The sequence below is a fragment of the Xenopus tropicalis genome, chromosome 8 (genome assembly GCF_000004195.4).
Source record: "Xenopus tropicalis strain Nigerian chromosome 8, UCB_Xtro_10.0, whole genome shotgun sequence".
In the NCBI taxonomy this organism is placed as follows: domain Eukaryota; kingdom Metazoa; phylum Chordata; class Amphibia; order Anura; family Pipidae; genus Xenopus; species Xenopus tropicalis.
The window spans coordinates 16,129,735-16,150,003 of record NC_030684.2 but is presented as its reverse complement, the minus strand read 5'-3'; the positions used below and the strand labels follow the sequence as shown (position 1 = coordinate 16,150,003).

Here is a 20,269-nt window from a genome sequence, read left to right as displayed (position 1 = left end):
CAGAGAGAAGATATCTGAAACTCATATAGAGAGATCTGCTTCTTATCTGGAACTCATATAGAAGATTGCTTCTTACTGAACCTCATATAGAGATCTGCTCTTACCCTGAACCTCATATAGGGATCTGCTTCCTGAACTCATATAGGGATCTGCTTACTCCCTGAACCTCATATAGAGATCTGCTTCTTACTCTGAACCTCATATAGGGATCTGCTTCTTACCCTGAACCTCATATAGGGATCTGCTTCCTACCCTGAACCTCATATAGAGATCTGCTTCTTACCTGAACCTCATATAGGGATCTGCTTCTTACCTGAACCTCATTTAGGGATCTGCTTCCTACTCTGAACCTCAAATAGGGATCTGCTTCTTACTCTGAACCTCATATAGAGATCTGCTTCCTACCCTGAACTCATATAGGGATCTGCTTCTACCCTGAACCTCATTTAGGGATCTGCTTCCTACCTGAACCTCATATAGAGATCTGCTTCTTACTCTGAACCTCATATAGAGATCTGCTTCTTACCCGGAACCTCATTTAGGGATCTGCTTCCTACCCGGAACCTCATTTAGAGATCTGCTTCCTACCCTGAACCTCATATAGGGATCTGCTTCTTACCCTGAACCTCATATAGAGATCTACTTCCTACCCTGAACCTCATATAGAGATCTGCTTCTGAACCTCATATAGAGATCTGCTTCTTACTCTGATCATATAGAGATCTGCTCTTACTGAACCTCATATAGAGATCTGCTTCTTACCTGGAACCTCATATAGGGATCTGCTTCTTACCCTGAACCTCATTTAGGGATCTGCTTCTACCCTGAACCTCATATAGAGATCTGCTTCTTACTCTGAACCTCATATAGAGATCTGCTTCTTACCCGGAACCTCATTTAGGGATCTGCTTCCTACCCTGAACCTCATATAGGATCTGCTTCTAGAGATCTACTTCCTACCTGAACCTCATATAGAGATCAGCTTCTTACCTGGAACCTCATATAGAGATCGGCTTCTTACCCGGAACCTCATATAGGGATCTGCTTATTGCCCTGAACCTCATATAGAGATCTGCTTCCTACCCTGAACCTCATATAGGGATCTGCTTCTTACCCTGAACCTCATTTAGGGATCTGCTTCCTACCCTGAACCTCATATAGAGATCTGCTTCTTACTCTGAACCTCATATAGAGATCTGCTTCTTACCCGGAACCTCATTTAGGGATCTGCTTCCTACCCTGAACCTCATATAGGGATCTGCTTCTTACCCTGAACCTCATATAGAGATCTACTTCCTACCCTGAACCTCATATAGAGGAGATCGGCTTCTTACCCGGAACTTCATATAGGATCTGCTTAACTCATATAGGGATCTGCTTATTGCCCTGAACCTCATATAGCTGCTTCTTACCTGAACCTCATATAGAGATCTGCTTAACCTCATATAGAGATCTGCTTCTTACCCGGAGAACCTCATATAGGGATCTGCTTCCTACCCGGAACCTCATATAGGGATCTGCTTATTACCCTGAACCTGCACTATGCAGGGACTTGGGAGAGACACACAGAACAGGGACTCCCCAAAGAGGGAGAAGGATCTGAGGGGCTCAGCAATACTGCACCAGCAGAGACGCCTCAAACAAGCCACGCAGTTTGTGCACAAAGACTCTGCGGATCTTCTGCCACTGGACCAGCTGCGGAGACTGGGGACCAGTAAAGACCTGGTGAGTGTGGGAGGGGGGGGACCCGCTTGCTCAGTGAGACTAATGTTTGCAACTCTGAACCAAGTTACAGGGCCAAAATGTGGGACTGCTTTCATGTCTTGCAGGGATTTCTATAGATGCATGCTGCAGACTGCAATGATTTCTACGCAGCCATGTTGGTTCGCTGTCCTATAACGCTGCTACTCTTGGTTTAAATGTTAACCTAACTGGCCTTTGGGCTGTGCCCTAGGGGGGCCCCTAAGCCTCAATCCCCACCATTTGCAAAGCACTGATCCCGGTTTGGTTGACTATATACATCAGGGGTCCTCAGCCTTTCTTACTCGGGAGCCACAGTCAAATGTAAAAAGACTTGGGGAGCAACACAAAGCACCATAAAGTTCATGGAGGAGCCAAATAAGGGCCCTGTGATTGGCTATTAGGCAGCCTCTATGCACCCTATCAGCTTACAGGGGCTTTATTTGGTAGGGAATCTTGTTTTTATTCAACCAAAACTTGCCCCCAAGTCAGGAATTCAAAAATAACTCCTGGTTTGGGGGCACTGAGAGCAACACCCAAGGGGTTGGGGAGCAACATGTTGCCCCGGAGCTACTGGTTGGGGGCATTTAAATATAATGTCCTGTTGCCCTGCTCTGATAAAAGTTGCATGTTTGCTTAAGAATTCCTACTATAGTTTTATATAAATACCCCGCTGTGTAGCCCCGGGGCAGCCGTTCCTGCACTGGTACAGCGGAGTGTTTGCTACAGAAACCCTACTATAGTTTGGCTGCCCTCGGGGCTACACAGCGGGGTATTTATATAAACTATAGTAGGGTTCTGTAGCAAACACTCCATCTGTACCAGTGCAGGAATGGCTGCCCCGGGCTACACAGCGGGGTATTTATATAAACTATAGTAAGGGTTTCTGTAAGCAACACCCCAGCTGTACCAGTGCAGGAATGGCTGCCCCGGGGCTACACAGCGGGGTATTTATATAAACTATAGTAGGGTTTCTGTAGCAAACACCCCAGCTGTACCAGTGCAGGAATGGCTGCCCCCGGGGCTACACAGCGGGGTATTTATATAAACTATAGTAGGGTTTCTGTAGCAAAACACCCCAGCTGTACCAGTGCAGGAATGGCTGCCCCCGGGGCTACACAGCGGGGTATTTATATAAACTATAGTAGGGTTTCTGAACATATAGACCTAGGTTACTAGTGCAGGGTAACAGTACATTACTATTATTATAATCAAGGTCCAATCTGATTGCAGCAGCCACACAGTGTGATCCAGAGACGGCTCATGGGGGGCAGCCTGAGCATTGAAAGCGATAACCCTGTATTTCCAACTTCCCCGTGCAACAGGGGGAGAGACGCACCCCCCAGGGTGATGAGACGATACAGCCAACTAAGTTGGGTGAGGAGACCCCCGGTGGCTGGAAGGAACAAGCTCTACTCATACCCTGCAAGGTACAACCCCTAGCACTACTTGTATACCTGCTTATACTGAGATGAGCCCTGATTGGCCAGTTAGACTAATGGGAGTAAATGTGTTACCCCAATGAGCAGAATCTGCTCCCACCAACAGCTCCTTTTAACTGAGGGTTGTTTACCTTTGAGACAATTTGCAATTGGTCTTCATTTTTTTTTTTATTTGTAGTTTTTTAAAATTATTTCAGCTTTGGCCCAGCAGCTCTCCAGCTTGGCGTTTCAGCAGCTGTTTGGTTGCTAGGATCCAAATTACCTTAGCAACCAGGGTTGTGGTTTGAATGAAAGACTGATAAATGAATAGGAGAGGGCCTGACTATATAAATAAGTAATATAAAATAACAATACTTTATATTCACAGAGCAATAGTTTTTTTCCTCAGGCAGTGCCGGACCAATAGGCTCCCCCTTTACATTAAACTTTTAGTATGTTGTAGAATGGCCAATTCTAAGTAACGTTTCAATTGGGCTTCATTATTTATTTTCTATAGTTTTTCCATTATTTGCTCCTTTTTTATTACTCATTTTTCTATCCATCCCCCTCTCCTATAAATATATCAGTCTCTTATTCAAACCAGTCCCTGGTTGTTAAGGTAATTTGAACCCTAGCAACCACATGACTGCTGAAATTTTAAACTGGAGAGCTGCTGAACAAAAAGTAAATTCATAAAAAAAAATGAAGACCAATTGCAAATTGTCTCAGAACAGCAGTCTACATTATACTAAACTTTAATTAAAAGGTGAAACAACCCCTTTAACCCCCCTCCAGCTGGACCAGTCCCAGAGTTGTCTATAGGAGGAGCAAAAAGAAGCCACTACAGGTATAGAACCTGTTATCCAGAATGTGCAGGACCAAGAGTGCGCAGGATAAGGGGTCTTTCCGTAATTTGGATCTCCACATCTAAAGTCTACTAAAAAAAAAATCAATAAAGCATTAATTAAATCCAATAGGATTGTTTTTTCTTCCAATAAGGATTAATTATATTTTAGTTGGGATCAAGTACAGGTACTGTTTTATTATTACAGAGAAAAGGGAATCATTTAACCATTAAATAAACCCAATAGGGCTGTTCTGCCCCCAATAAGGGGTAATTATATCTTAGTTGGGATCAAGTACAGGTACTGTTTTTATTATTACAGAGAAAAGGGAATCATTTAACCATTAAATAAACCCAATAGGGCTGTTCTGCCCAATAAGGGGTAATTATATCTTAGTTGGGATCAAGTACAGGTACTGTTTTATTATTACAGAGAAAAGGGAATCATTTAACCATGAAATAAACCCAATAGGGATATTCCAATTTCCAAGACCTTTATTAATTGTCGCACAACATATGTAGTCTATGCTCTCACTTGTCCGTGTAACAAAGTTTATGTGGGGCGGACTATAAGATCAGTGGGAAGTAGGGTTAATAAGCACATCCGTAACAGTAAAGCAGGGAGAATGAACCATGGGGTATCGAGACATTTTAAGCTGTTTCACAATAATAGTGATCCCAAAGGGATATTCTTTATGGAAGTGTAAAAATAATTGTATATTTATTATAAATAAATCAATGTGTTACATCAAAGTAGATGTAGTATAGAATAGTATGCAGGCGGGTATATAGAGGGGGTTGGCCCATAGGAACCCAATAGTCCATGAGGAAGCGCAGAGCGCGAAACGCGTCGGACTGCCTGGAGAGAGGACCCGTATTGACAGACTCGGCACCTACCGGTGACGTCACCGAAGGGAAAGGAACAGCGTGTGAGTCGCATCCCTCAGCCAATGTGCCTCTCTCTGTCTTATCCCTAGTAAGTTCCCGGCCGGGACAAGGGGGGTTGTGTATTTGTTCTTATGCCCAGTTAGGGCTCTGTTTTATTGTGTGCTTGTAGTTACTTGGAGGCTATGAGATAATTGAATACCATATAGTGTGCAATTTTATCTCTATATGCACGCCTGCATTCTTAGTATTTGCACAGAGTAAGAGGGAAAACAAGGGTTTTATTTGTGTAACTTCTTTATTAAATATCCCTCAGTGGGGCTAAGAGCCATATATTGGCTATAGGCGGTGTAATACTGCATCTGATATCTGGAGAAGTTAATTAAGGATCCAATTAATTGTTTTATGGTGTTTTAAGCTCCTCACTTTTTTATTCTAATAATTGGGATATACTGTGGGATTTTTAATTCAGTGTATTTCTATTGATTTTCCCTCTTGATTTCCTCATATATGGGTCAGAGCAATGAATTCTCTTTTAAACACTCTAATTGATTTCTCCTGAGGGAATGATATGCATTAACTGGGAATTCAATAATAAATCATTGGGAAGTAATACATGGTTTCTGTTACTATATTTAATGTCTTCTGCCCTATGTGATTTTCTCTTGTATATATAATCTAATTGGTATTTTTAATTAGTGGTGTATATGATTTTTTTTTTTATTATTTAAAATTGATTCTACTTTGATGTAACACATTGATTTATTTATAATAAATATACAATTATTTTTACACTTCTTTGGGTGTTTTTAGCGCCAACTCCTTTGGAGATAATTTGTGTATGCACTATAGGATTAGTAGGGAGGAGGGCAGCTACATCTAATTATTAATGTTGGTTAATGGCAATTTAGCACTGCAAAAATATATATATATTTTTTTTTTCTCTTTCTTACAGTCCTTCCTTCTAGACCTTAATATCTATATTGTTGTGTTTTGTAATCTTTAAAGCGCAGATAAGGTTTGCCTTGATATTCTTTATGGGACTGGAGCATATTTCTCCCAAGTTAAGAGGTGGAGACGGATTTACTAGATTAAGACAAGGAGAAAACGTTTGGATTTTTAAATTGAATACATTGCATCCGGAAGGACTCAATGTAGATTTGGACTTGGCGGCATTTTAAATTCAATTTTAAGCTTATTTTTGGTCAATTATTGGATTCCTGGTATTTATTTATTTCTAATTTATCTACATTTTAAGTAGGAATATGCTTGATATGGGCTGTTTTAACGAGACATCTCTTTATTTCTTTATGATTAGCGGATAAGTAGTATATAAATAAATAATAATAAACAAACATACAACTCTCCCAATCTTTGGGGAGAGGGATGATGGGTTATATATGGGTAATATAAATTCTTCCATCTGACACAATGCCATAACACCATGGCCTTTTGCGCTAAAGAGAGAGGGGTTGCTATGGCAACGCGCGTTGTTTCCATTGTACATATCGCTTTACCAGCGCTAGATTGAGTTCCCTACAGTATTTCCCATAAGTTTTACTCTTGCAGCCCCACTATGTATTAGGCGCTTCTACATTCACTTACTGGAGGTTCCCCTATGTCTAGTTACCCACCCTTATGCCTATTCTAATAGAGGGAACAAAAAAAGCACAATAAAAGCTCTGGGGGTGCCAAATAAGAGCTACGATTGGTTAGGGGGTCAAGTGCGGGGTATGGCACATTATTTAGCATACAGGCCTATCCAATGGCGCTATAGCTGTGCATAAATCTATATAACCCCTGCCCCCAGATGTCACACTGTACGTACCTGTACCCCACCTTACGAGCTCTGGTACAAGCCACTACACAGGTCTCCTACCACCAGTTACCCCACCCCTAACTCTACGATCCAAACAGCCCGCCTCCGCAAGCTTAACCAATCACGCACCCAGTTCAATCCAGAATCATTGAAGCATCCAATCCGCTAGGGCGATACTTGAGTCGGCCCGCCCGCTCACCAGGTGTCTTCTGGGAATTGTAGTTTATTCTATCGCTATCCACATGTGTTTAAACTACAATTCCCTCAGGTTTAGATTCCAAAACGAATACCCGATATGCAAAGGAGAATTATGACAACATGTCTTTATCTTCATAACAGTATATGTATTATAATTTCATTAATACATTATAATTATCATTGCTAATGAAAGATTTTGATTTAACTTTTCCTCTACATAGGAAATAGGCGTGTGAACATTTGTGACACTTAATTCCATTTTTATCCCAACTCCACCCCCATTCGCAGCCATTCTATAGATTACACTCCAGTTCTGGAATTGTAAAAACTTTTTACACACGGATGAAACAACCGTTTGCAAAACCAGGTGAAGATCTCCTTTATCTAAAGGAATGTTCATGTAGCGCCATCTATCGGCTATTTTTCACATTACAGGCTGTTATTAATCCACATAGCTTTAACTAGCGCGGAGGGATACCTGGAGATTATACAACCAGCCTCTTTAATCCTTTAGGGCCCCAATTTCACATTACAAAGTTGCATCAGGACTTTATGGACCTAGGAATGATACGGACTGGAGCCTGGAATTTACTGTAAGTACTGGATGTGCTGAAGGAGCTGCTGGGCTTCAGGAAGGGGACTGGGTACTAGGAAGCCCCAGGGGGGGCAATTGCAACAGGAAGTTGCCTGAGAGGGGGCACATCATTGGGCCTTTCAAAACGAGGCTGCAGAGACCCTAGTGGCACAGACTGGGGGCTTTCTGGTAGGAGGTGTCTGTTGAAATTAGAAATTAATTCTAACTTAGGGAATTGCTACAAGGTGACTCTGGGACTTGGGGTGTCATAGTCAGGTAAGTAGTGGAACTTTGGCACCCTGAGTACCCCAAGAACTGAAATAAAGAGCTCGTTATATTATATGGAACTGGGGGTTGGATATTTGGGAGTCTTGATTGTCCCAGCAAAAGTATCTGCCTGCCTCTGTGGCAGAATTAGGGGACTCTGTGGGCTTCACAGGGGGGTTCCTGCTGTCCCGGGGGCTGTAGGAGATACAGTAATAGAAGCCACAGGGAGTACCTGTAGATATTGGGGTGCAAACTCAACGTTAGCCCAGTGTCACAACCACCAGCAAGGTGAATAAAGTGATCTTTTTGTCAACAGTCTCAGGGAATCCCTAAGTGTTAGACTGTATTTGCTTCCTCCGGTGTTGGTAACATCAGGCACTGGTTACTGAGGGAACAGGAGAGACGGGGAGTAAATCCGTGGCTGTAGTGAAGGATCACAGAGAAAACTCGATGAGGGACGTTACTTCATGACAGAGAAAGGAGCCTCTGGCTTTATCCAAGCAAGATCTGGGATGCTTATCCGCACTATACCGCTTGTCTAGTTCTATACCCACCTGAGGGTTAACACTTGTTTGGAATGGCCGCCTACATCGAATTTGTGCCCCCTCCGGAATGCCCGGTGTTCGAGCCCAGCTGGGAGGAATTCTCTGATCCCCTGAGTTTCATCGGACGCATCTGACCGATTGCTGAAAAGACAGGGATATGCAAAATCCCACCTCCCAAGGTAAGTCTGATAGATGGATGTTATCAGTACACTGAGAGCCTGAAATAATTCCTTATGGATAAATGATGCAGTTGTAACAGGGAGCTGATACATACTGTGTGCAAGTCACATTATATAAGTTTTATTATTATATATATATATATATGATTATAATAAGTTCACACAGGCTGATGACAAATGTCAGATGTTTGATTAGTCTTTGCTCTTGGTCACATTTTTTAGAAACCAATGACCCATTGGTTGGCATTGCTGCTTTACGGTCAGTTTGATTCCAGCCAGGGCACTATCTTCAGGGAATTTTTATGTCCCCCCCCCCCCCAGGTGGATTTTCTTGCACTTTCCAAAAACATACAGGCAGATTGAGGTGCCCCTGATACTGACTTTAGTGTGTGCGTAAAATCGGCACTTCGATTGTAAACTTCATGGAGGCAGGGACTAATTAGAATGATGTATAAGGGTGAGGGCAGTGGTACATGGTACACAAATCTTCTTTGTCGTGGGCAACAAATCTCCCCGCAATGCCATCCCACCGGCTAGCATTTAAATCGCCAGTGGGATGCTTCACTGCGATGTCGCACAAAGTTGTCTTTGGAGGAAACTTTGAGCGACCGTGGGACATCGTAGCGACGCGTATGCCATCCCACCGGCAATTTACACTCTAGCCGGTGGGATGGCATTGCGGGGAGATTAGTCGCCCATCACTAATCTCCCTGTGTACCACTGCCCTAAAGACACACCGGGCTACTAGTAGCAGCTACTTTTTCAAGCTACTGAAAATCCCTTCCATAGACAATACACGTAGAGACAATTATCAGTAAATGATTAGCATTGTCTATTTTAGTAGCCACGACAAGTAGCTGCTACTAGTAGCTCTGTGTGTCTTCACCCTAAGGGCTCTGGCACACGGGGAGATTAGTCGCCCGCGGCAAAACTCCCTGTTCGCGGGCGACTAATCTCCCCGAGTAGCCTTCCCCTGCCATCCCACCGGCGAACATGTAAGTCGCCGGTGGGATGGCAGACGCGGCGGGGCGACTTACATGATGGCGTCTGCCATCCCGCCGGCGACTTACATGTTCGCCGGTGGGATGGCAGGGGGAAGGCAACTCTTGGAGATTAGTCGCCCGCGAACAGGGAGTTTTGCCGCGGGTGACTAATCTCCCCATGTGCCAGAGCCCTAAGAGAGCTGCAGAATATGTAGGTTCTATATAGGCAGAGGATAATGACTACATGCCCTGTTGTACCCCATGACACGTGAGGCATAACTTGAGGGTATGTACCCCAAAATTCTATCATGCCCAAAGTGTGTTTGTTTGCATTTGTAAGGATTACTTATGTATACAGGCCATATGGCCAAACATCATGGGGAAAGTGTCCTCTATATAAATTTGCTTTATGCATGTTCAGAGTGGCTAATGGCCGACTGCATTTACTGTTTTGGGCTATCGCATATGGTGCAGTTTCAATGGATAATATTTATTCTATTATTTGATATTATATTATTGTTCTAACAATCAAAGAAGGCAATAGTCAGCCAGTAGTGGGGTGATTGTGTCCAAGCTGAAAGGTCACTATAATCAAACCATTAAAGTTTAAGTAGTTAAAGAAGAACTTTTGTATTATTTTTTGCTGAAAGAGGTGGAGGACCTAGTCAGCAGGGTATTGTACCAGGGTTTTTGCTCCAATGATTACAAATGGAAGGGAAGTCCAATTACTGAAATGAATCTTCTCTGCCATTACTTTGTAGTCTATTTTTCCTAAAATCCCAACACTGCAGCTTTAGTGTACACATTAGGGTTATACCTGGGGTTTAAGTAGGGATGCACCGAATCCACTATTTTGGGGTTTGGGCGAGATTCCTGGATTCTGAACCGAATCCTGGATTTGTTGCATCCCTAGTTTTAAGCTGCAGTTTGCTGCTTCTAGATAACAGCCACCAGTGTCGGACTGGGGTGCCAAGGGCCCACCAGAAAACCTTAGGCCCACTGTCCAGACCACCATTCCTTCCCAGTTCACTCACTTTCTTTAATTTCTTAATTACTTATTTTTACATACTATTATCTATCCTTTCCTTTATTTCTTTTGTTTCTTCTCATAGAATTGAGTAATGGCCATGGTGTAGGCATACAAGGCAAATGGTTGGGTGAGCAAGGGGGCCCACTGGGAGTTTTTTTCCTATGAAGTTTGTATTCTATTTATTTAATTAAAAATAAATCCTATACATATTATTTGTGTGGGTTTATATTATATAGGTACCTTCCTGACACCTGTAGGTATTTAAACTGTTTAAACGTTTAGCAGAGCTATTACTTTAACCATGAAAATGCTTAATGCCAGCAGTAATCCCCTAGTGTGTCTCCCCTGCTGATTTAGTAGCACAGGCAGGGTTTATATTATTTGTACTTCTGAAGGCAAGGTTCAGAATTACTTCTACAACTTGGAACTTGGGCAGGTACTGCTCCAAATACATTGTTCTGAGCATCCCTTTGCAGGACAAAACTCATAATTATCCTTTATTTTCTCTTTATAAAAGGTATAGAAAAGAAAACCTAGAATTTCCCTTTAGTTTGCCTGTGCGCTTTATAGATTTATTCTTAGCCCCCTAGAGAGCCAGTTTTGGTTATTGGCACAGTTACAGCTTAGCTTTATTGCTTTTATGTTCCTTTATCTCAGGACTGGCAGCCGCCCTTTGCCTGCGATGTCAAAAGCTTCTGCTTCACCCCTCGGGTACTGCGCCTCAACGAACTAGAGGTAAGGTTTCTGTGATTATTGTGCTGGGAATAAACCCAGATCATGGTTATTACAAACTGCTGTTTTTGTAGCTACATTAACATGTTGGAACTTGAGGATATGGACATTAACAAAATTGTTAGTTAGAAGCTTGACCAACTTGGGTTGGTTTTCCATATCCCTATTAGTTATATACAGATATTTGGATTTAAGGTGGCCATACACCTTCAGATCCGCTCGCTTGGCGATGTCGCCAAGCGAGCGGATCTTCTCCCGATATCAGGAGAATCCAGGCTAATTTGATCGTGTGGCCAAACGATCGAATTATAACGACGGGTATAGGCAAAGTCGGTTTGGGGACCGAATCAACGAGCCGATACGGTCCCCCATCCGACTAGATTTTTTAACCTGCCGATCGATATCTGCCCGATTTCAGGCCAGATATGGGTCAGGCAGGCCCGTCGTTAGTGCCCCTACATGGGCCGATTAGTTGCTGAATCGGTCTAAGGGACCCATATCGGCAGCTACAATCGGCCCGTGTATGGGGACCTTTAGGCAGTATTGTATTTGTTCCAGAACAGTAGCCGATATTTACTTTCATTATTCTAACTGCTCTAGACCAGTCATAGCTAAATAGAACCTTTGCAATATAAACAAACGTGTATGTTTAACCTTTTTAGTGCCATAGGACGTAGATTCTACGTCCTAGGTACCAAGGGACCAAAGTGCCATAGAACGTAGAATCTACGTCCTACAGCACTAACGGGTTTACAAGCGCTGCGCTCGCTTTTAAAGCAGTGCAGCGCTTGTAAAGCCTGCACAACCCCCTAGGCAACGAGCAAATGAAGACATACTCACCGATCCGGTCCCCCAGCGCCGCCGATCCGGTCCCTCAGCCAATGACAGCAGTGGACACGCATTGATGACGTGTCCACTGCTGTCCCATTAATTGTCGCCGCCCCCGCGTCGCCTCTTCACTCCTGCTGCCACGTGAGACTGATGGAGCCTCCCTGCTGCCTTCCTGCTGCGTTCCTGCTGGATTGGTCGCCCTGATCGCCTGCCTGCATTGTGTAAGCTGAACTACAACTCTCTAACCACTGTTTATTTTGCTTATTTCTATCTCAACTGTCTAAAATTTTTTTTTTTTTTTTTCCATTTCTTCTTCTATCTTTGTCATTATTACACTTTTACACACATACACACTTATTTACAACTTTCCCAAGCACACACAGACACTTACACACACACTTACACTTACACTTTTTTTTTTTCTTTCTTTCTTTCTTTCTTTGCTTTTCTTTCTTTCTTTGCTTTCTTTGGCAGTCTTTTTTTTTTTACTAAAACTTTATTTCTGATCTATAATTATCTGATTTATTTGGTTGCATTTTAGTGTTTTTTTGCATTTTCATAATTGATTTCTGTTTTTGAATTATTCTATTGCACTGTAACTTTTGTATTGCTATTGGGTGCTGAATTTGCAGTGACATTGGTGGATCCAGGGCTCTGACCACCGATTTCATTGCAATAATTGTTCTTCTGTTGGTTTGAGTGGTTTTTATTTGAATTTACTGATTTTATGGTGTTTTATCTTTGCATTGTTCTTTATTGTGTATTTAGTGCCCCAAAAAGGTTGCTTTTGCAGTGACATTGGTGGATCCAGGGCTCTGACCACCGATTTCATTGCAATTATTGTTCTTTGATTGCTTTTAGTGGTTTTATTCCATTTTAACTTCATTTGATTTCAGTTGTTCTAGAAAGGTCCAGAGGTGCTAAGATTGTTCTGGTAGTTTCTATTGCCAAGGGTTAGGCTGATGCCACACATGGCGTAGGGCTGATTTTTTCAGCAAGTGGAAAAACGCTTGCCGAAAATTCAGCCCTACGCCTGCTACTTGTGCCTGCACCCGAATGAATGGAATACACTCGGGTGCAGGCACATGTAGCCGATATACGCATGAAAACGCAAGACTTTGCATTCTCACGCGTTTTCATGCGTATATCGGCTACATGTGCCTGCACCCGAGCGTATTCCATTCATTCGGGTGCAGGCAAAAAAAAAAGGGGTGCATAGAGTGCAGCCCCAATATTATGCATTGTCAGGTTTGGCGGCCATGTACTTATGTGCACCCATACATATGGGGTATCGTTTTATTCAGGGGAACTTGCAGATTTATGGTTAGTAAGTTTTTGGTAGTTGCCATGGAGATTTTGGGGAGAAATCTAGGTTTGTATCTGGTTTTTCCTTGATTTCTGACCAAAGCGCTGACTTCTGCAAGGGACTGCGGCCACAATTTTCCATGTAGAAAGAGGAGAGTGGCGTCTCTGAATAGCTGAAGCTGTGCACTTTTCATAAATATATAGTTTGCGGGGGTTATTTCACAGGTAGGGGGGTGTTTAGACTAAATAACTGCAGGTAGAGCACATAGAGCACAGACCCCCCTTATGCATTGCCCCTGTTTGGGGGCATTTGGTGGCCACGTCTTTATGTGCACCCATACATATGGGGTATCGTTTTATTCAGGGGAACTTGCAAATTGAGGTTTAGTAAGTTTTTGGTAGTTGCCATGGAGATTTTGGGGAGAAATCTAGGTTTGTATCTGGTTTTTCCTTGATTTCTGACCAAAGCGCTGACTTCTGCAAGGGACTGCGGCCACAATTTTCGATGTAGAAAGAGAAGAGTGGTGTCTCTGAATAGCTGAAGGTGTGCACTTTTCAGAAATATATAGATTGTGGGGGTTATTTCACAGGTAGGGGAGGTTAACACTGAAAAACTGCAGGAAGTGCACATAGAGCGCAGCCCCCAAAATTTCAACTGAAATTGCCCTTATGCATTGCCCCTGTTTTGGGGCATTTGGTGGCCACGTCTTTATGTGCACCCATACATATGGGGTATCGTTTTATTCAGGGGAACTTGCAGATTAATGGTTAGTAAGTTTTTGGTAGTTGCCATGGAGATTTTGGGGAGAAATCTAGGTTTGTATCTGGTTTTTCCTTGATTTCTGACCAAAGCGCTGACTTCTGCAAGGGACTGCGGCCACAATTTTCCATGTAGAAAGAGAAGAGTGGTGTCTCTGAATAGCTGAAGGTGTGCACTTTTTGGAAATATATAGTTTGTGGGGGTTATTTCACAGGTATGGGGGTGTTTAGACTAAATAACTGCAGGTAGAGCACATAGAGCACAGCCCCCCCTTATGCATTGCCCCTGTTTGGGGGCATTTGGTGGACACGTCTTTATGTGCACCCATACATATGGGGTATCGTTTTATTCAGGGGAACTTGCAAATTGAGGTTTAGTAAGTTTTTGGTAGTTGCCATGGAGATTTTGGGGAGAAATCTAGGTTTTTTATCTGGTTTTTCCTTGATTTCTGACCAAAATCTAGGTTTGTATCTGGTTTTTCCTTAATTTCTGACCAAAGCGCTGACTTCTGCAAGGGACTGCGGCCACAATTTTCCATGTAGAAATAGAAGAGTGGTGTCTCTGAATAGCTGAAGGTGTGCACTTTTCGTAATATATAGATTTGTGGGGGTTATTTCACAGGTAGGGGGGGTTAACAACTGAAAAACTGCAGGTAGTGCACATAGAGCCAGCCCCCAAAATTTCAACTGAAATTGCCCTTATGCATTGCCCCTGTTTTGGGGCATTTGGTGGCCACGTCTTTATGTGCACCCATACATATGGGGTATCGTTTTATTCAGGGGAACTTGCAGATTAATGGTTAGTAAGTTTTTGGTAGTTGCCATGGAGATTTTGGGGAGAAATCTAGGTTTGTATCTGGTTTTTCCTTGATTTCTGACCAAAATCTAGTTTGTATCTGGTTTTTCCTTGATTTCTGACCAATGCGCTGACTTCTGCAAGGGACTGTGGCCACAATTTTCCATGTAGAAATAGAAGAGTGGTGTCTCTAAATAGCTGAAGGTGTGCACTTTTCAGAAATATATAGTTTGTGGGGGTTATTTTACAGGTAGGGGGGTGTTTAGACTAAATAACTGCAGGTAGAGCACATAGAGCACAGACCCCCCTTATGCATTGCCCCTGTTTGGGGGCATTTGGTGGCCACGTCTTTATGTGCACCCATACATATGGGGTATCGTTTTATTCAGGGGAACTTGCAAATTGAGGTTTAGTAAGTTTTTGGTAGTTGCCATGGAGATTTTGGGGAGAAATCTAGGTTTTTTATCTGGTTTTTCCTTGATTTCTGACCAAAATCTAGGTTTGTATCTGGTTTTTCCTAGATTTCTGACCAAAGCGCTGACTTCTGCAAGGGACTGCGGCCACAATTTTCCATGTAGAAAGAGAAGAGTGGTGTCTCTGAATAGCTGAAGGTGTGCACTTTTTGTAAATATATAGATTGTGGGGGTTATTTCACAGGTAGGGGGGGTTAACACTGAAAAACTGCAGGTAGTGCACATAGAGCACAGCCCCCAAAATTTCAACTGAAATTGCCCTTATGCATTGCCCCTGTTTTGGGGCATTTGGTGGCCACGTCTTTATGTGCACCCATACATATGGGGTATCGTTTTATTCAAGGGAACTTGCAGATTAATGGTTAGTAAGTTTTTGGTAGTTGCCATGGAGATTTTGGGGAGAAATCTAGGTTTGTATCTGGTTTTTCCTTGATTTCTGACCAAAGCGCTGACTTCTGCAAGGGACTGCGGCCACAATTTTCCATGTAGAAAGAGAAGAGTGGTGTCTCTGAATAGCTGAAGGTGTGCACTTTTTGGAAATATATAGTTTGTGGGGGTTATTTCACAGGTATGGGGGTGTTTAGACTAAATAACTGCAGGTAGAGCACATAGAGCACAGCCCCCCCTTATGCATTGCCCCTGTTTGGGGGCATTTGGTGGACACGTCTTTATGTGCACCCATACATATGGGGTATCGTTTTATTCAGGGGAACTTGCAAATTGAGGTTTAGTAAGTTTTTGGTAGTTGCCATGGAGATTTTGGGGAGAAATCTAGGTTTTTTATCTGTTTTTTCCTCGATTTCTGACCAAAGCGCTGACTTCTGCAAGGGACTGTGGCCACAATTTTCCATGTAGAAAGAGAAGAGTGGTGTCTCTGAATAGCTGAAGGTGTGCACTTTCAGAAATATATAGTTTGTGGGGGTTATTTTACAGGTAGGGGGGTTAACACTGAAAACTGCAGGAAGTGCACATAGAGCGCAGCCCCCAAAATTTCAACTGAAATTGCCCTTATGCATTGCCCCTGTTTTGGGGCATTTGGTGGCCACGTCTTTATGTGTACCCATACATATGGGGTATCGTTTTATTCAGGGGAACTTGCAGATTGATGTTTAGTAAGTTTTTGGTAGTTGCCATGGAGATTTTGGGGAGAAATCTAGGTTTGTATCTGGTTTTTCCTTGATTTCTGACCAATGCGCTGACTTCTGCAAGGGACTGCGGCCACAATTTTCCATGTAGAAAGAGGAGAGTGGTGTCTCTGAATAGCTGAAGGTGTGCACTTTTCAGAAATATATAGTTTGTGGGGGTTATTTTACAGGTAGGGGGGGTTAACACTGAAAAACTGCAGGAAGTGCACATAGAGCGCAGCCCCCAAAATTTCAACTGAAATTGCCCTTATGCATTGCCCCTGTTTTGGGGCATTTGGTGGCCACGTCTTTATGTGCACCCATACATATGGGGTATTGTTTTATTCAGGGGAACTTGCAGATTGATGTTTAGTAAGTTTTTGGTAGTTGCCATGGAGATTTTGGGGAGAAATCTAGGTTTTTTATCTGTTTTTTCCTCGATTTCTGACCAAAGCGCTGACTTCTGCAAGGGACTTCGGCCACAATTTTCTATGTAGAAAGAGAAGAGTGGTGTCTCTGAATAGCTGAAGGTGTGCACTTTTCAGAAATATATAGTTTGTGGGGGTTATTTCACAATTAGGGGGGGTTATCAATGAAAAACTGCAGGAAGTGCACATAGAGCACAGCCCCCACATTTTTAGCTGTAATTGCCCTTGTGCATTGCCCCTGCTTTGGAGTGTTTGGTGCCCATGTCTTTATGTGCACCCATACATATGGGGCATCATTTTATTCAGTAGAAATTTGTCTTTCAAATTTGCCTTTGTTAGAAAATTTTTATGAGATTTTTTTTTGTCAAATCCACATTTGATCATGCGTCCAAGTTTACGTTTTAGAAAAAAAAAAATGTCAAAAAAACTTCCAAATTTCACAATGCACTGACAAAAGGTATTTGGCTTTTGAGTGAAAACTACATTGCACCTAGAAACCTGAAGGTCTGTAGTTTCTAAAGATACCAAACATGAGGGGATATTTTAGATTTACATATAAGTTATGCTGCATCAACTGTTACAAGTGCTTTTCCGCTTTGTTCTGGTGTGATATTGTACAAAGTATTTCTTTAGTTTGGGGGTTACTTCTGGACAGGAACTGTGGGGTACCACCACATATTTGGTATCGTTGGACTTGGGAGTATCAGGGCTTTTACAAACAACAAAAAAAAGTGTGTAAAATTAACTTTTCTATGGAAAAAAAACTCAAAATATACAGAAATTTTTCATAATTTTTTTTTTTTTTTACATAATTCACCCAAAATACACATCATATCTCCAGAAAAGTTATAAAATTTGGTATGTATGTCGAAGCCCAATTAGTGACGAAAAAAACGATATATAATTTCCCTAGTTTCATGGAGGTTTTCCTACCAAAAAACATTGTTAAAGCGAATGAGTACAAAATGCTTAAAAAACGTCTGGCACTGGGGGGAACCGAAATGACGAATTCGGCTGGCACTTAAAGGGTTAATTGACTTTATGATCTTGCATTGTTAAAATGCGGATGTGGGCAGAAGTCATTTATAGAGACTGGAATCACACTGCATAACATCATAACTCCCTGGCAGCTTAAACAAAAGCAGTTCTAGCATGGCTTCCGATTCAGCAGGGGAATAGGGAAGAAGTATAGCAGGAGGGCCACCTGTTGGGTATCCCATCCATAAACTAATGTGTCAGCTTGGATATGTGGCAAGGACAAAAAGACACAGCAGTACAGATTAGGTACATGACGTTTCCCTTGTTATGATATAGGCTGGAGATATCCTGTGCATTTGCATGTTTTGTTTATTCCTCTTAATTACCTGCCATGAAGGGAGTGTATGGAGCCAATTGCACACCTGTTGTGCCAGTTCCGCTTGCTTATGCTGCACAGTGATGCAGCGCCTCCTCCCATGCTATGTTCCCTCTCCAGCAATTATGTGTATGTCCCCTGGGAGGTGAGTAGGCCACCTTATTAAAAGCCACTAGGCTGCAACAGGAAAGGATTAAGCTATAGTCCAATACACACTTTTCCCCCTTGATGCCCAGGAGACTAGAATATTCTTCATTTTCTGCAAGATTAAGGGTGAAGACACACAGAGCTACTAGTAGCAGCTACTTGTCGTGGCTACTAAAATAGACAATGCTGATCATTTACTGATAATTGTCTCTACGTGTGGTTTAGCAGAGGCAATTCTCAGTATTGTCTATGGCAGGGGATTTTCTGGCATTTAGTAGCCATGAAAAAGTAGCTGCTACTAGTAGCTCTGTGTGTTCTTCACCCTTAAGGTTGTAACCCTTAGACTTTATTGAAAACACTGTGAATTTTAACTACAATTCCAAAAAGAGAAAAGGAAGTTAAAAAGTCCAGTGTGTTATAGACCATATTGTTGGTAACTTTACATCGCTGGACAACTGCAAGTGGCTATGTATATGTTTGGCCGTAATACTGATTGTATTGTAGAACTTAAATATAGAAATAAGTGTTCAGGTTTGATGTTAGAATTAGGGTAGACAATTTACAGCAGCTTTCCACCTATAAAGAATGCTTGGGAGTTGTAGTTCACAGCAGTCGTAAGGCTATAAGTTCATTACTCTTTGCTTTAGTATAGTATGTTATCTGCAGGCTTGCACCCTGACTGTCGGAATTTTCTTTCATCCAGGCAATGACCCGTGTCAAACTCGATTTCTTGGATCAGCTGGGAAAATTTTGGGAGCTGCAAGGTTCCGCGCTCAGAATTCCAGTGGTGGATGGCAAGCTGTTGGGTGTGTATGCACTGAGCAAGGTGGGCGTGCAGGGACAGGTGGTTCTGCAGATAAACAACATACGCATTAGCATCTTGCAGTGTCTTCTGCGCCAGGATTAAATGGTTTACTGTAATTAAATAACTGCAGGAAGTTTATATAATTACACCTTTCTAAAAGAACAGAAAGGGCCTTATTGCCCAGAGCCATCCGTAGACTGTTACCTTCTTTCCTTTTTCACTCCAGGTGGTTTCCAGTGAGGGGGGATTTGAGGTTGTCACTAAAGAGAAGAAATGGTCTCAGGTGGGCAATCGGATGGGATACCAGCCAGGCAAAGGCACAGGCTCTCTTCTGAAGTTGCACTATGACCGAATCCTCTACCCCTACGAGCTGTTCCAGTCTGGCGTCAGCCTGATGGAAAGAAATGCACCTAGAATATTCTAGAGAGAAACCTTCTGTTTCAGTTTTAGAAAGGTACCGGTATAAGGACCTGTTATCCAGAATGCTCGGGACCTGGGGCTTTCCGGATAAGGGGTCTTTCCGTAATTTGGCTCATTTAAACCTCACAGGATTGTTTTGCATCCAATAAGGATTAATCATATCTTAAGTTGGGATCAAGTACAGGTACTGTTTTATTATTACAGGGAAAAGGGAATCATTTAACCATTAAATAAACCCCAATAGGGCTGTTCTGCCCCAATAAGGGGTAATTATATCTTAGTTGGGATCAAGTACAGGTACTAGTTTTATTATTACAGAGAAAAGGGAATCATTTAACCATTAAATAAACCCAATAGGGCTGTCTGCCCCCAATAAGGGGTAATTATATCTTGTTGGGATCAAGTACAGGTACTGTTTTATTATTAACAGGGAAAAGGGAATCATTTAACCATTAAATAAACCCAATAGGGCTGTTCTGCCAAGACCCATTATAAGGAGGTAATTTATAATCTCTAGTTGGGATCAAGTACAGGTACTGTTTTATTAATACAGAGAAAAAGGAAAACATTTTTAAAATTTAGAATTATTTGCTTATAATGGAGTCTATGG

General features: G+C 42.3%; 2 protein-coding genes and 1 pseudogene across 3 annotated transcripts in view; 2 read left to right on the top strand and 1 right to left on the bottom strand.

The window, feature by feature from the left end:
• Positions 1-20,269, top strand: part of LOC101734594 (coiled-coil domain-containing protein 77-like) — a 597,836-nt gene that overhangs the window by 146,575 nt on the left and 430,992 nt on the right. The window lies entirely within an intron of this gene.
• The window catches only part of LOC101730989 (coiled-coil domain-containing protein 77), a 606,394-nt gene that overhangs the window by 276,985 nt on the left and 309,140 nt on the right, over positions 1-20,269 (bottom strand). The gene's annotated exons all lie outside the window — the stretch shown is intronic.
• On the top strand, positions 4,406-19,690 carry LOC116406472 (annotated as a pseudogene).